At 41.4% G+C, this 12,678-nt stretch overlaps 1 protein-coding gene across 9 annotated transcripts in view; it reads right to left on the reverse strand.

Moving 5' to 3' along the window:
- The window catches only part of NCALD (neurocalcin delta), a 390,461-nt gene that overhangs the window by 302,401 nt on the left and 75,382 nt on the right, over positions 1 to 12,678 (reverse strand). For all 9 annotated transcript variants that reach the window (XM_057308107.1, XM_048212708.2, XM_026495623.4 and 6 more), the window contains one exon: positions 7,710 to 7,789. The gene's annotated coding sequence lies outside the window, so the exon portion shown is untranslated. The remainder of the gene's footprint in view (positions 1 to 7,709; positions 7,790 to 12,678) is intronic.

The following is a 12,678-nucleotide window of genomic DNA, read 5'->3' on the forward strand; positions in this document are numbered from 1 at the left end:
AGATTACAGACCTTTATTCATAGGCTCCTTCTTGACTGCCTTAAGGAGCAAGCCCACCTGCTATGACAACCTTTTGATATCAACTGTGAAGGCATTTAGCTTTCCCTCACACAGCACTTCTGAGGGTTTTCACATGCATTATCTCACAAGGTGAGGAGGACTTGAGGGAGTTAAAGCCACACATAATCCAGGAACTCTTTTTTACTTAAACGCTTCTGTCTCCAACCTCACCTGCTTACACTTTCCAAAATGGACAAAGCTGAATCTCACTTCTTTGTTTTACCACATTTAGAACGGAACAGATGTCGGCAACCATCTCCTGTAAATGGTTTAGGCTTTGCAGGCCATATAGTCTCTGTCACAACTACTCAGCTCTGCAGCTATAACATGAAAGCAGCCATAAACAAGGACACAAAGGAATCAGCGTGGCTGTGTTCCCATAAAACTTTATTTATGGACACTGAAATGTGAATTTCATGTAATTTTCCTATGTTGTGAAATAATACCTTTCTTTTGTTTTTGTTTTTGTTTTTTTCAGTCATTTAAAAATGTAAAAACCATTCTTACCTTGAGGGCCATACAAAAATAAGCACTGAGTCAAATTTAGCCCACAGGTCACAGTTTGCCTCAGAAGAAATCTCAAAACATTAGACAGTCACAATACAAACCGGAACCAGATGCTTCTATTGCAATGACCTGTGGAATCCTATAAGAAGACAAGCTTCCAATTTACAAATATAAAGAACCCTATGCCCTAGATATATTTAGCACCTGCGTTTAAAAAGTTACCATATATGTTATAATCTCATTTTACATGTGCTACGAAATTCAAACCTAATGAAAAAAATCTTGATTTGTTTAAAATCTAATTTAATACATCTTCTCAAAAATTGGGAAAGTTTAAAATGTTAAATATTTAAGTACTGATATTAAATATGGGAGCACCGGGGTGGCTCAGTCAGTTAAGCAGCTGACTCTTGATCTCAGCTCAGGTCATGATCTCAGGGTCCTGGGATCAAGCCCTGCATCAGGCTCCACTCTCAGTAGGGAGTCTGCTCGAGGTTTCTCGCCTTCTGCCCCTCCCCCCACTTGCCTTCAATCTCCTCTCTTTCTAAAACAAATAAACAAATCTTTAAAAAATACTAATATTAAATATTTTAAATACTTAAAGTTGGGATATTTTAAAATATTATCTCTATTCTTAACTGGCTATTAAAAGTAGCATATTAAAAGTTAAATATGAAGACAGGTGCTAATGAGTAACACTGCTTGGTCACTTACTGTACACGAGGCACTAGATTAAGCACTGGATTAATTCATTCAATCCTTACAGCAACTCTAGGGGCTGATCATTGTTATCCCCATTTTAGAGTGGGGAGAATGATGGGGCACAAAATTAGTGAACAGTGGAGCCACGATCCAAACCCAGACAGTCTAGGCCCAAAGTCAGCACTGTCAACCACCTGGCAACACTGACATACGTCAGATAGGTTAGGCATCATTTCCCTTTGACCTCAAATCAGTAATCTCTTAAGATGTGAATGGTTTCTCATTCCTCTAGGTATTTATAGATTACTTTTACTGACATGTGGATGCCTATTTTTTTAAGGACCCTCATTCTTAAAGCTGCAGATTCACCAGTTAAGGTAAAATATATATAACCACCTAGCCACTCACAAAAGTTTAACTCCTTATTCACATACAAGTTGTATCCTTTCCAAGTCCATCAGGAACATCTTCCTTTCTAAGATATTAGAACATGGTAATTGTGATTTTTCTCACTGACCCTCATGGCATCCCTCACAAGTAAAGAACTAAGACATTACTGGAGTCACATCTTTCGTTCAGCCATTGATTCACATACATTCCAAAACACTTTCACTGAACATGTTTACTATGTGTGAGCTATTATCTGAGGGACAGGAATGTTTAAAAACTGGATAGTGTCCAGTGATGGCTAATTTTATGCATCAACTTGGCTAGAACATGGTACCCAGATATTTGGTGAAACACCAGTCTAGATGTTACCATGAAAGTATTTTTTAAATGAGATTAACATTTTGGGTCGCCTGGGTGGCTCAGTCACTAAGTGTCTGCCTTTGGCTCAGGGCGTGATCCTGGCGTTCTGGGATCGAGCCCCACATCAGGCTTCTTCGCTGGTAGCCTGATTCTTCCTCTCCCAGTCCCCCTGCTTGTGTTCCCTCTCTCGCTGGCTGGCTCTCTGTCAAATAAATAAATAAAATCTGTAAAATAAATAAATAAATAAATAAATAAATAAATAAATAAATAAAATGAATGAGATTAACATTTCAATCAACAGACTCTCAATAGATTACCCTCTATAATGTGGATGGGTCTCATCCAATCAGTTGAAGGCCTTAAGAGAAAAAGATTGAGGTCCTCCAAGAAAGAGAAAATGCTGCCTCCAGACTGCCCTTGGACTCTAGCTGCACATCAACTCTTCTCTGGGTCTCCAGCATGCCAGCCTGCCATGCAAATTTCAAACTTGCCAGCCTCTACAATCAGATAAGCCAATTACTGAAAATAAATATCTCTCTCTCTCTCTGTGTATACATATATTTTTTAATTTTTATTTTTATTTATTTATATATTTGTTATTATTTTTATTTATTTATATATATACACACATATATATGCATATACATATATACACACAGACATCCTACTGGTTCTGTTTCTCTAAAGAACCCTGAATGGGCAAAAAACTATTCACCGACTGTTGAGATGCGGACAAAAGGAGCTCTCCCACACTGCCAGTATGAGTGTAACCTGTACAACCACTGTGGGGTGCAATCGACTTATGTCTAGTAAAGATAAAGGTGCATTCATCCTGTGACCCAAACCCAGAAGAAAAACCACATGGCACTGCATAGTCAGACCCACTGGAATCACTGCTGAGTTGACAAAAATAATTTCCAAGTTTCTTAAGAATGATTGCACTTCCTGTGAAAGTTTCAAAACCATCTCAAATCATTCAAGAAAGCCAGACCTAAGTCACATCCATTCACAATAAGCTACAAAAGCCAATGGAACTGTACCTAACATATTTGGACTCTACTGCACCCCCAGATTACCAGCCACCCACACCCCAGACTGAAGAGGCTACATTAATTTTTTTTTAAAGATTTTATTTATTTATTTGACAGAGAGAGACCGTGAAAGAGGGAACACAAGCAGGGTGGAGTTAGAGATGGAAAAGCAGGCTCCCCGCTGAGCAGGGAGCCCAATGTGGGGCTTGATCCCAGGACCCTTGGATCATGACCTGAGCTGAGGGCAGACACTTAACCGACCGAGCCACCCAGGTGCCCCAAGCGCCTACATTAAGGACAGAAAGAGAAGAAAGCCCTTAGAGTGTGTGCATGTAATAAGCACCTGATAAACATTAGCTATCATTAAGGATAATAAAAATACACATTTCATTGTTTTCATTTTAAGTGACTTGCTAAAAAACACCTGCCTTCTCCCTGGCACTTCTACCCTCTTCATGGTGGGACCACGTGAGCCCTTCTGATAGAATCACCCCTTTCTGCTCAGACACAGATGGTTGATTCTTTTATCGCCAAATTAATGAAGAGTGGGAAGTGGTCAATCATCAGTCAGTCAGCTGGTGTGTGAACTACACTATCTTTCTCTTAAGCACACAACACACCATTGTGTGAAATGTCACAATGAATGTCTGACCGAACAAAAGTAAACTAAAATCTAATTTCTCCTCCAGCTTTCTTATTGCTTTCTTTTTATTTCCTAGTAGATCTTGGTGAACACCAAACAATTATTAGAGCCTCATTTTTTTTCTACCTCCTATTGTTGTAAATCAAAATACAGCCATTAAAAATCAGCACAGGGAGCATATGGTAGGCACACAGCAAACACTCAGAGGTGAGTTTCAGTATAGCCTTAATTATCTTTTGTGACCAGGGTAATGTGAAGAATATACATTTTTGGAAGATAATTTGCTATGCTTCGAGGAGGTCAGTCTCCCGGATATATTTTTAAACCCTTAAAATTTTGCACACCTTTTAACTAAGCAATTCCACCTCATAGAAATTATCCAAAAGGAAAAGTAATATCATTAAATACGGGGGAAGATTTAATAGTATTGTTTATTTTCTAAAATTTCTACAAAGAATTTGTTCAACTTCTCTAGTAAGAACAGTAAGGCTTATGCTTGTGTTTGTGTTTGTTTGTTTGTTTGTTTGTTTGTTTGTTTGAAGAGCACAAGCTTTGGGTGAAATAATCCTGAATCAGAACTCTAAGGCTGCTCCCTTAGTAGCTACATGACCTTGAGGAAGTCACCTTCTCTAAGTGCCAGCTTTGAGATCTGTGAAATGGGAATAATACACATACACACCCCAGGAGGATTTCGTACCAAACCAAAGAGACAAAACTCATCACAGAGCTTGCACACCTACACTTCACCATCAGTAAGTGCAGTAAGTGTGGATGAGTGAGTGAACAATCGAATAAACAATCCCAGAGTCTCTATGCAGGGCTGGTTGGTCATTGTGAGGAAGTCATATCATTTCATGGGCTAGAGTCCTCCATCTTGACTGCAGACTCCTGGGCTGAGAGAAACCACAAAGAAGCTACGATTCCCTTACCCTCCATCTCTATCGTACCAAAGACCTGTTCTCTTGTCCCACCTGGCTGGTGAGACTTAAAGACTCTTTAAAGAAAAAAGCCTAATATTACACACCTACTGTGTACCAGGCACTTGGTAAAGGGCGGTGCATACCTTGGTCAACAAGATCAATGTGACTCTCATGGAGCAACATTCTTTCTTTTTTTTTTTTTTTTTTTAAGGTTTTATTTATTTATTTGACAGAGAGAGAGAGAGAGCCAGCGAGAAAGGGAACACAAGCAGGGGGAGTGGGAGAGGAAGAAGCAGGCTCCCAGTAGAGCAGCAAGCCTGATGTGGGGCTCGATCCCAGGACCCCGGGATCACGCCCTGAGCCGAAGGCAGATGCTTAACGACTGAGCCACCCAGGCGCCCCATATTTCTTAAACATTAGGTAAAGATAAGGTTTACATCACTGACTATTCATGCTTGGACACAATACCAAGGGCTATGGAGCCATCAGTGCAAGTACTTATTTTTGAGACACAAACTCTGAATTTATTGAGAAGAAAATAGAGTGTGGCTGTAGTCATTCACTAAGAGCCCTGACAACTATCCTTCAAAGACTCCCCACAACCCTTGGAATCAAGTGAAAAATCATGACATGACCTGCAGATCTCTGGTAATCTGCCCTGCTTACTCCTTTGGCCTCATTTGTGGGCATCCCATGGTACAGACACAGCAGGAACCCTTTAACTCCTCTATCCCTCCCTGCTCCCCCTTGCCTCTGGGCCTTTGCACATGCTCTGTAGTGTGCCAAGTCCCTTCTACAAATTGCCTCACTGACTTCTCACAACAAGCTTCTGAGGTGGCAAGAAGCTGTCATGGGGTTGGCAGAAATAAAACTCACAGAGTTACTATCACCCACAGGCAGAAGATACAGTCACCTGTGGTAAAGGAAAGAACATAGTACTTAATGCATGAAGGTGGTTTGCAGAGCTGGGGTCTCAGAAGCATGCCGTGTGACCACCAAAGACCCATGAAGGTACCCTCCTGCCCTTGATACCACCAGACAGAAATGAGGATCCCACCTGGTCCCTCCAGTTTCTCCACCTCACCCTAGTTTCCTAAAAGAGGTCTTTATATCTTTGTGACAATGTTCACTATGCTCTGCTGATCTGGTGCAGCTGGGTACAGACTCCAAATGAACACTATCTAGTGTATAAGTGTACCCTGCCTTGAAAATAGCCACCAGTGAGCTTATGTCTGACCACTCACACTTCAGAGTAACCTCAGGATGTGAAATCAAAGACCAAGCCCAGGTGCCCTTGAGATCTGACCACCTAGGTAACCGGCATCCAAGACAGCCCCCATCTCCTAGTATTCACACCTTTGTGTCATTCTCTCCCACATTATACAGGGTTGGTCACCATTTGTCTCTGTGACCACTAAGATATGACAGAAGTGATGGGATATCCCTTCTGAGATTAGATTATAAAGGACTACAGCTTTCATCTGGGGCTCTGTCCTCTTGGATCACTCATTCTGGAGGAAGCCATTTCATGAGCAGCCCTATGGAGAGGCTCCTCAGTCAAGGAAAGGAAGGAAGCCTGCTGCCAATAGCTGTGTAAGTGAACTTGGAAGAAGATCCTACAGTCCTGCAGTCAAGACTTTAGGCCCAGCCAAGAGCGTAACTGCAACCTCATGAAGGACCCTGAACCAGAACCCAGCTAAGCCACTCCTGGATTCCTGACTTCAAGAAACCGTGAGATAGCAAATGTTTACTGTATTAAGATTCTTTGGGGGGAATTTGTTACATGATAATAAATACCTAATACAGCATCCCAGGTAGAAGAAGGCTTCAGACTTCAGTATGTTTTATCATTGAATCCATTTTACAGAAAATGACACTGAGATACAAAGAAGTTAAGTGACCTTCTCATGGGCTACCCAACTAAGAAGGGGTAAAAATCAGGATTTGAACATAGTTGTGCCTGAGTCCAGAGCCAGTGTTTTTGAACCACAGCAATGTGTACTGCTCCCACTTCCTCCTTACCATCCCTGAGTCTGGGATCGGAGCCCTGCCACAATGTCCCCAGATTATTCCCATAGCACTCTGTATTTCCTCCATTACACACAGTCCTTACCACACCGTATTTTGATTTTCTGCTTAAGAGTCCATCTTCCTCCCACTAAACTGTAAATTGCCAGAAGGCGAGAACCTGTCTCTGTTCATGCATCTATTTGACAAACGTTTATTGCTGGGCAATGGAAATATAATGACCAACCCAAACAGACAAGACTCCACCCTTGGACAACCTACAGTCTAGTGGAGGAGACAAGCATCCATCAAATAAATATAAAATTCCAACTGCAAAGTGCTACCCAGGGACTCTGAGAAGCATTTGACCTAGTCAGGAAGGGCAAAGAAGACTTTGAGGTGGCCTCTACGAATGAGGCAGAAGTGGGTTAACCACAGTGGTTATCTGGGGAAAAGGGAGAAGGTGGAGCCCTCCAGCAGAGCAAACACACACTCCAAGTTCTCCAGAGGAAGGGAGGGAGGAAGGCAAACCTAAAGGAGGCCAGCGGGCAGGAGCACAGAAGCCTAGGGTGAGGTGCCTGGAGGGGGAGGAGGCTGGCAGAAGTAGATGGAGTCAACCATGCATTGTCACGCTGCAGACCATGTTCAGGAGCTTAACTTGCCCCTAAAAGCAAGGGGAGCAGTGCCACAGGGTGGGACTGCAGGGGTAGCAAGATCATACTTGTGATTTAAAAGAATCACTGGCTGCACTGCGGGGATAGTCTGGAAGACGGCTGGAGTGAAGGTGGACAGATCATTAGGAGGCACTTGCAACAGCCAGCTATGAATTGACAAGAACTTGATCACATGGGACCCCCAGCACCTTGCATAGTGTCTTGCATGGAGTCAGTGATCCGTAAGCAACAAATCAAGTGAAATACATATTGAAATGAATGAATGGTAATCTGCTATCTGTAGAACAAGAGAAAGAACAGCACAGAAGAGCCCTGACCCCTTCAGGGCCTTAGAGGTCACAGGAATCTCCCCAGCCTCCAAAGGAAAGAAAAAGGTTCACAACATTGACAGGTGGGAAAGCCTTACAAAACTTGCCTCATACAATGTGTCAGCCGTGGTATATCAATTTCTTCTTCCAAAACTTATTACACGGAAGTCCTCCTTCCTGATTACACCTAAAATAAGAAAAGACAGAGAGAGAAATGATTGTTTGAGACATGAGACACAGCCTGGGTGATATATGAGCTAGTCTAAAATCCTATGAGCGTCTGCCACTCACTCCAGAAACTATTTTTTTAAAGATGAAACAAAACATGAAACCGGATGGTGCCAAGCAACTCTACAGTTTACAGAATTTTGTGACTACTTTGTTAATTTTATCCAAATCACAGCAAAATGAAAAGAGAAGACTAAGTTTTAGAAGCTTTGTTCTTATTTTTTCCTTTGAAGCTGAATATCCCACAGTCATACATACATACATATATATATATATATGGAAAAAGTATTTATTAATCCTTATACCTTTAAATAACCTTCAATGAGTCTTGACCCCTAAAGGGTCCGTTGTCTGCTGAGTAGGGTGAATGAAGGGTTTAATGTTACAGCTTACAAGACTACAGGAGGTTAGATAAAGCAAAGTCACTTTGCATGTGAAAAAGGGAAGACAGGGAGAGAAAGATCTAGAAGGGGAGGATGAATGGTAGAAAGAATGGGAAGAGATCCAGTCACTGATAACCTAAAATCAGAGACTTAGGTGAAATGTCTACTGGGGATTTTTTTAAGGCGGGGGGGGGGGGGGGGGGGGGGGGGGGGGGCGCCTATATGTTATCTGATAATTCCCCACCCCATCCCCAAACTTCATCAAGAAATCTTCAGTAAAATCTAAGTGGATTCTTTGAAGGGAATGCAAAGTGCTAAGTCCAGCTGTATGAATGGTATGAGGCAAGACAGGGGCTGCCCTGAGACAGCAGCAATATGGGTTTTCGCGCCAAAAGAAGCAGTGAATTATCTGGTTGGTAGCGGGGCAGCAATGGCCCCATGTGCTCTCTCCTCTCCGTAAACCTGCAAGCCCACAGAGTATACCTTCTCCAGTCCTCTTGTCTCTGCCTTTGAGGTACACACATCCTCCTTCGAGCACTGCCTATGGCTGATTCAGGGGAAGGAATCCACAAACCCACTTAGCCTCACATTTAATGCCTGATTAAACCTAGATTAAAGAATGTGGCTTTAGACACGAGGCTGAGTGGTTTTATAGGTTTTATAGATACACACACACACACACACACACATACATAAATACATACTCAGTCAAGACCAGTCAAGAGACCATTTTTTAAAGATGAAACAAAACATGAAACCATTATATATATATATATATATATATATATATAATTATATAACGTAATATCTAATATATGCTATAAAATATGAGATTATATATATAATTTATATATAATATTTTTTATCTGTCTGGCTCCTGTGTTTCTTTATTGGTTCTGAACTCAAGCAAAAGAGAAGGACATTATTTATAGAATCCCTTCGCTATGACCTCAACATCTGTAAGTATACTGAAGAAGGTTTGCAAGAATACACAGCTAGATATAGAATAGAAGTTATCTTGTATAAGTAAGTTTGATTATGTTTATGGTTTCCCTGTTAGAAACATGTATTGCTAAAATTTTCAAACTCTAGCCACTACTTAAAATAACTCTTTCATTTTACATTTCTGTCTTGATGAGGTAGGATTTAAATTCAAGTCAAATCTTACCCTGATCTACTATTTTTCTCAGCTTAAGTTAAAATTACTTCTTTTGACTCTACTCCCTCCACATCTAGCTCTCAGACCCATCTAACGTGCACTCTCTTGACTTTCTTCTCTCTTATTCCGTCCCAGTGGTGAAGTACTAAGGGAAAAATAGTTTTTAACAGTGATAACCTACTTACATTCAGGGTAGTTTTGCAGCATGAAGCATTTGGTATCACCAAGTTCTTACAGTCTGAACTTTTAATATAACAAAGCATTTGACGGAGATTGGATCAGAAGATATATAGTTTATGGCCAATTTAAAGTCCATTATTGCTCACGATAAATATTCAGTAAATATTGGCTGATGACCATTCAAAAATGCATTCTAGATCATACTAAGAAAGATGATTTCCCAGCTTAGGGACCTCACTGTTAGGGACTTCAAAACAGCCGGCAAGGTCTCACTTTATGATATGCCATCTTTAACTTTGAAAGCAGCTAAAAGAATGAGGACAAAGGTCAAACAATGTGGTTGGAAAGGGAGATGAGCAAGATTTACTGTTATTTCACTGCTAAGGGACACTGTAACCTTCAGGTACTGTGAATATAGGGTTTTTTTCTTTCTTTTCTTTTCTTTCTTTCTTTCTTTCTTTCTTTCTTTCTTTCTTTCTTTCTTTCTTCTTCTTTCTTTTTTGTTCTTTTACCTACAGCACTGCAATGCTAGTTTTTACTGAGGAACAAATCCTTATAATTTTACCAAAACTCCTGAGATTCACAGTGGCTTACCCATTAAATTTCTGGATCAGTGAGTGAGACAGATAAAAAAAGTAAGAAAAACTAGAAAAAGAAAAAATGGAATTTCTCTACCTACCTGTCCCTGTGGCCAACATCCATGTTTCCTCTACAAAGAAAGGGATTATCTTTCTAAAATAGTCAACTGAATTAAGTCAGCCAGAACTTAGATTCTTAGAACTTGGGCCTCTGCAAAGAACAACTCTGTTCCATTTTGCCATCTACACATTACCACACCTCCACGGCACCTCCTCTCTCACTCCTGGCAATAGCACAGCCATACAGAGCTTTCTTATTCATTCTAAGACATTCTGCACACTATCAGGCATCCATGCTTTCCCAGTGGCAGAGTAATGATCCCTGAAGATGCTCTAATCTTCAGAATATGTAACTATGTTGTCTCATGTAGCAAAGGAACTTTGCAGATGTAATAAGGTTAACAACCTTAAGGTAGATAGATTACCCTAGATTTGTCAGGTAGGTGCAGTCTGATCACATGGGTCCAGACAATCAGACAGATGTCAGCTTGAGAAGGACACTATCTGCCGTTGCTGGCACTGAAGACAGGGGAAGATCACGAGCCAAGGAATGCAGCCTCTTTTAGTTGGAAAAGGCACAGAAATGCATTGTCCCTAGAGCCTCCATAGAGAAATGCACCCTGCCAACCTTGATTTTAGCCCATTAAGACCCATGTTAGACTTCGGATCCACAGAATAATAAATAAGTTCATATTGTTTAAGCTACCAAGTTTGTGGGAATTTATTATAGCAAATACAGTCCTATATGTATTCTTGCCACCTAAAACACTCTTCCCTGCCTTGACTACCTGGTCAACATTTTGTTCCTTTAGGTCTCTGTTCAAATATCACCTTCTCTATGAAGACATCCTAAGGGCCACTCTTCTATCAGGTTCTGTGGGTCACTCCATCCCCTTTGTTCCCAAATCTCTTTATATTCACCCCAGTTGGGCATACTGTGATTACTGTTATAAACAGAACTCCATCATCTGCCCATACTACTTTCCTTGGTGACAGAGACTATATGTTTTCATCTAAACGCTGGGTCTATCTTGCATGTAACAGATACTCCATGGTATCCGAATGAACGAGTGAATGTTTAAAAAAACTGAGGTCACAGGCTTCTAAAAGAAGTCAGGGCAAATATGAAAAGAAATCAGGCTATAACAATGTAAAACTATTAGTAAAATACCAAAATATGATCTAAACATCCATTTTTCTAAGTTTATAATCTGCCATGAATCACTGCTACACTAGTGTAACACTTAGGGGGGAAAATGAATGAGCATTTAATGAATTCTTACAAATTACCATCCTGCTAAATTTAACTACTGAGTAGGAGGGGGAAATTCTCTTTTCTGTGATGAGCTTTGCACTCTCCAACTCAAGTCGTGGGTGACAGATTTGGGGTTCCTAGTGCCCTTGACTTCACCTTTGGGGTGCGGCTGGCCAATTCAGGGTCTCCTGGAAGACTTGTTACAATGTGTTGTCTGGGGTCCTACCCTAAGAGCATCCGATTCAGCAGGTCTGGAAGGGGGCTGTGAAGTTGCATGTTTAACACATTCCCAGTGATTTGGAAGATGCCAGCCAGAAAACACACTTTAAGAAACACTGATCTAGGGCAAGGCTTACCCCAGACCTCTGGCTCTGACCACTCTGACTTCTCTGGACAGTCAAAGGAGACCTCACTTCGTCCAGGCACTGGCCAGTATCCCTTGGCCAAAGCGTCAGGTAAAATGATTTCCTTCCTCCCCTCCCCCAGCACACGAGATCTCTCTTACAGAGGGAACTCTCATTTCAGCTTCAGTTTCCCCAGCACTAATCCTCTCCCGCTGACATTGCAACACCTCTCCCTTGACTGGAGCCCAGAGGCTGATCATTAAAACAGACCAGCCATGGCATCCAGGCCCTGGGAAGCAGTGGGTTATCAGACAACCCAGGGAATCTAACAGCCAAGAGAGCAGATGTGATGAGATCACATTATAATTGGGCAACTGTGTCCTGAATGCTTTGGGCTTAACTCAATCAGAAAGAAAATATTAACTTCTTTATATAGAAACCAAACGTTTCTAAATGGGTGAACCATTTACATAGAAATAAAACATTTCTAAGTGGGTGAACTGTTTCTAAAATATAGCTAAAAATTCCCTCCCAATTCTGCATGGCCTAGCAGTATTATTTACATCTGGAAACAAGGCAATAGTAACCTATTCTCATTTCTCACTGCTTAGATTGACTGTGCTCTTTCAGACTCGAGATGGTCAAACTCCTCCCCCAAAAAGGCACCCCACACACTTGCAATTCCTTCCTCCCCGCTTTCTCCCCGCCCCAAGCAAACAAACAGACAAACGAAAACAGTGAGATAAAGCAGAGGTTCTGAGAAAGAACAAGGAACATCATCCCAAAGATTACGGGTGGTCGAGCCTAGCCAGAGCACAGTTACCTGCAGAATGGACAGAGGGGCAAGCCAGAGTCTCTCTGAGACTTCTCACCAATGGCTCCCCAGGGT

The sequence above is a fragment of the Ursus arctos genome, unplaced genomic scaffold, assembly GCF_023065955.2.
Source record: "Ursus arctos isolate Adak ecotype North America unplaced genomic scaffold, UrsArc2.0 scaffold_6, whole genome shotgun sequence".
Lineage (NCBI taxonomy): Eukaryota > Metazoa > Chordata > Mammalia > Carnivora > Ursidae > Ursus > Ursus arctos.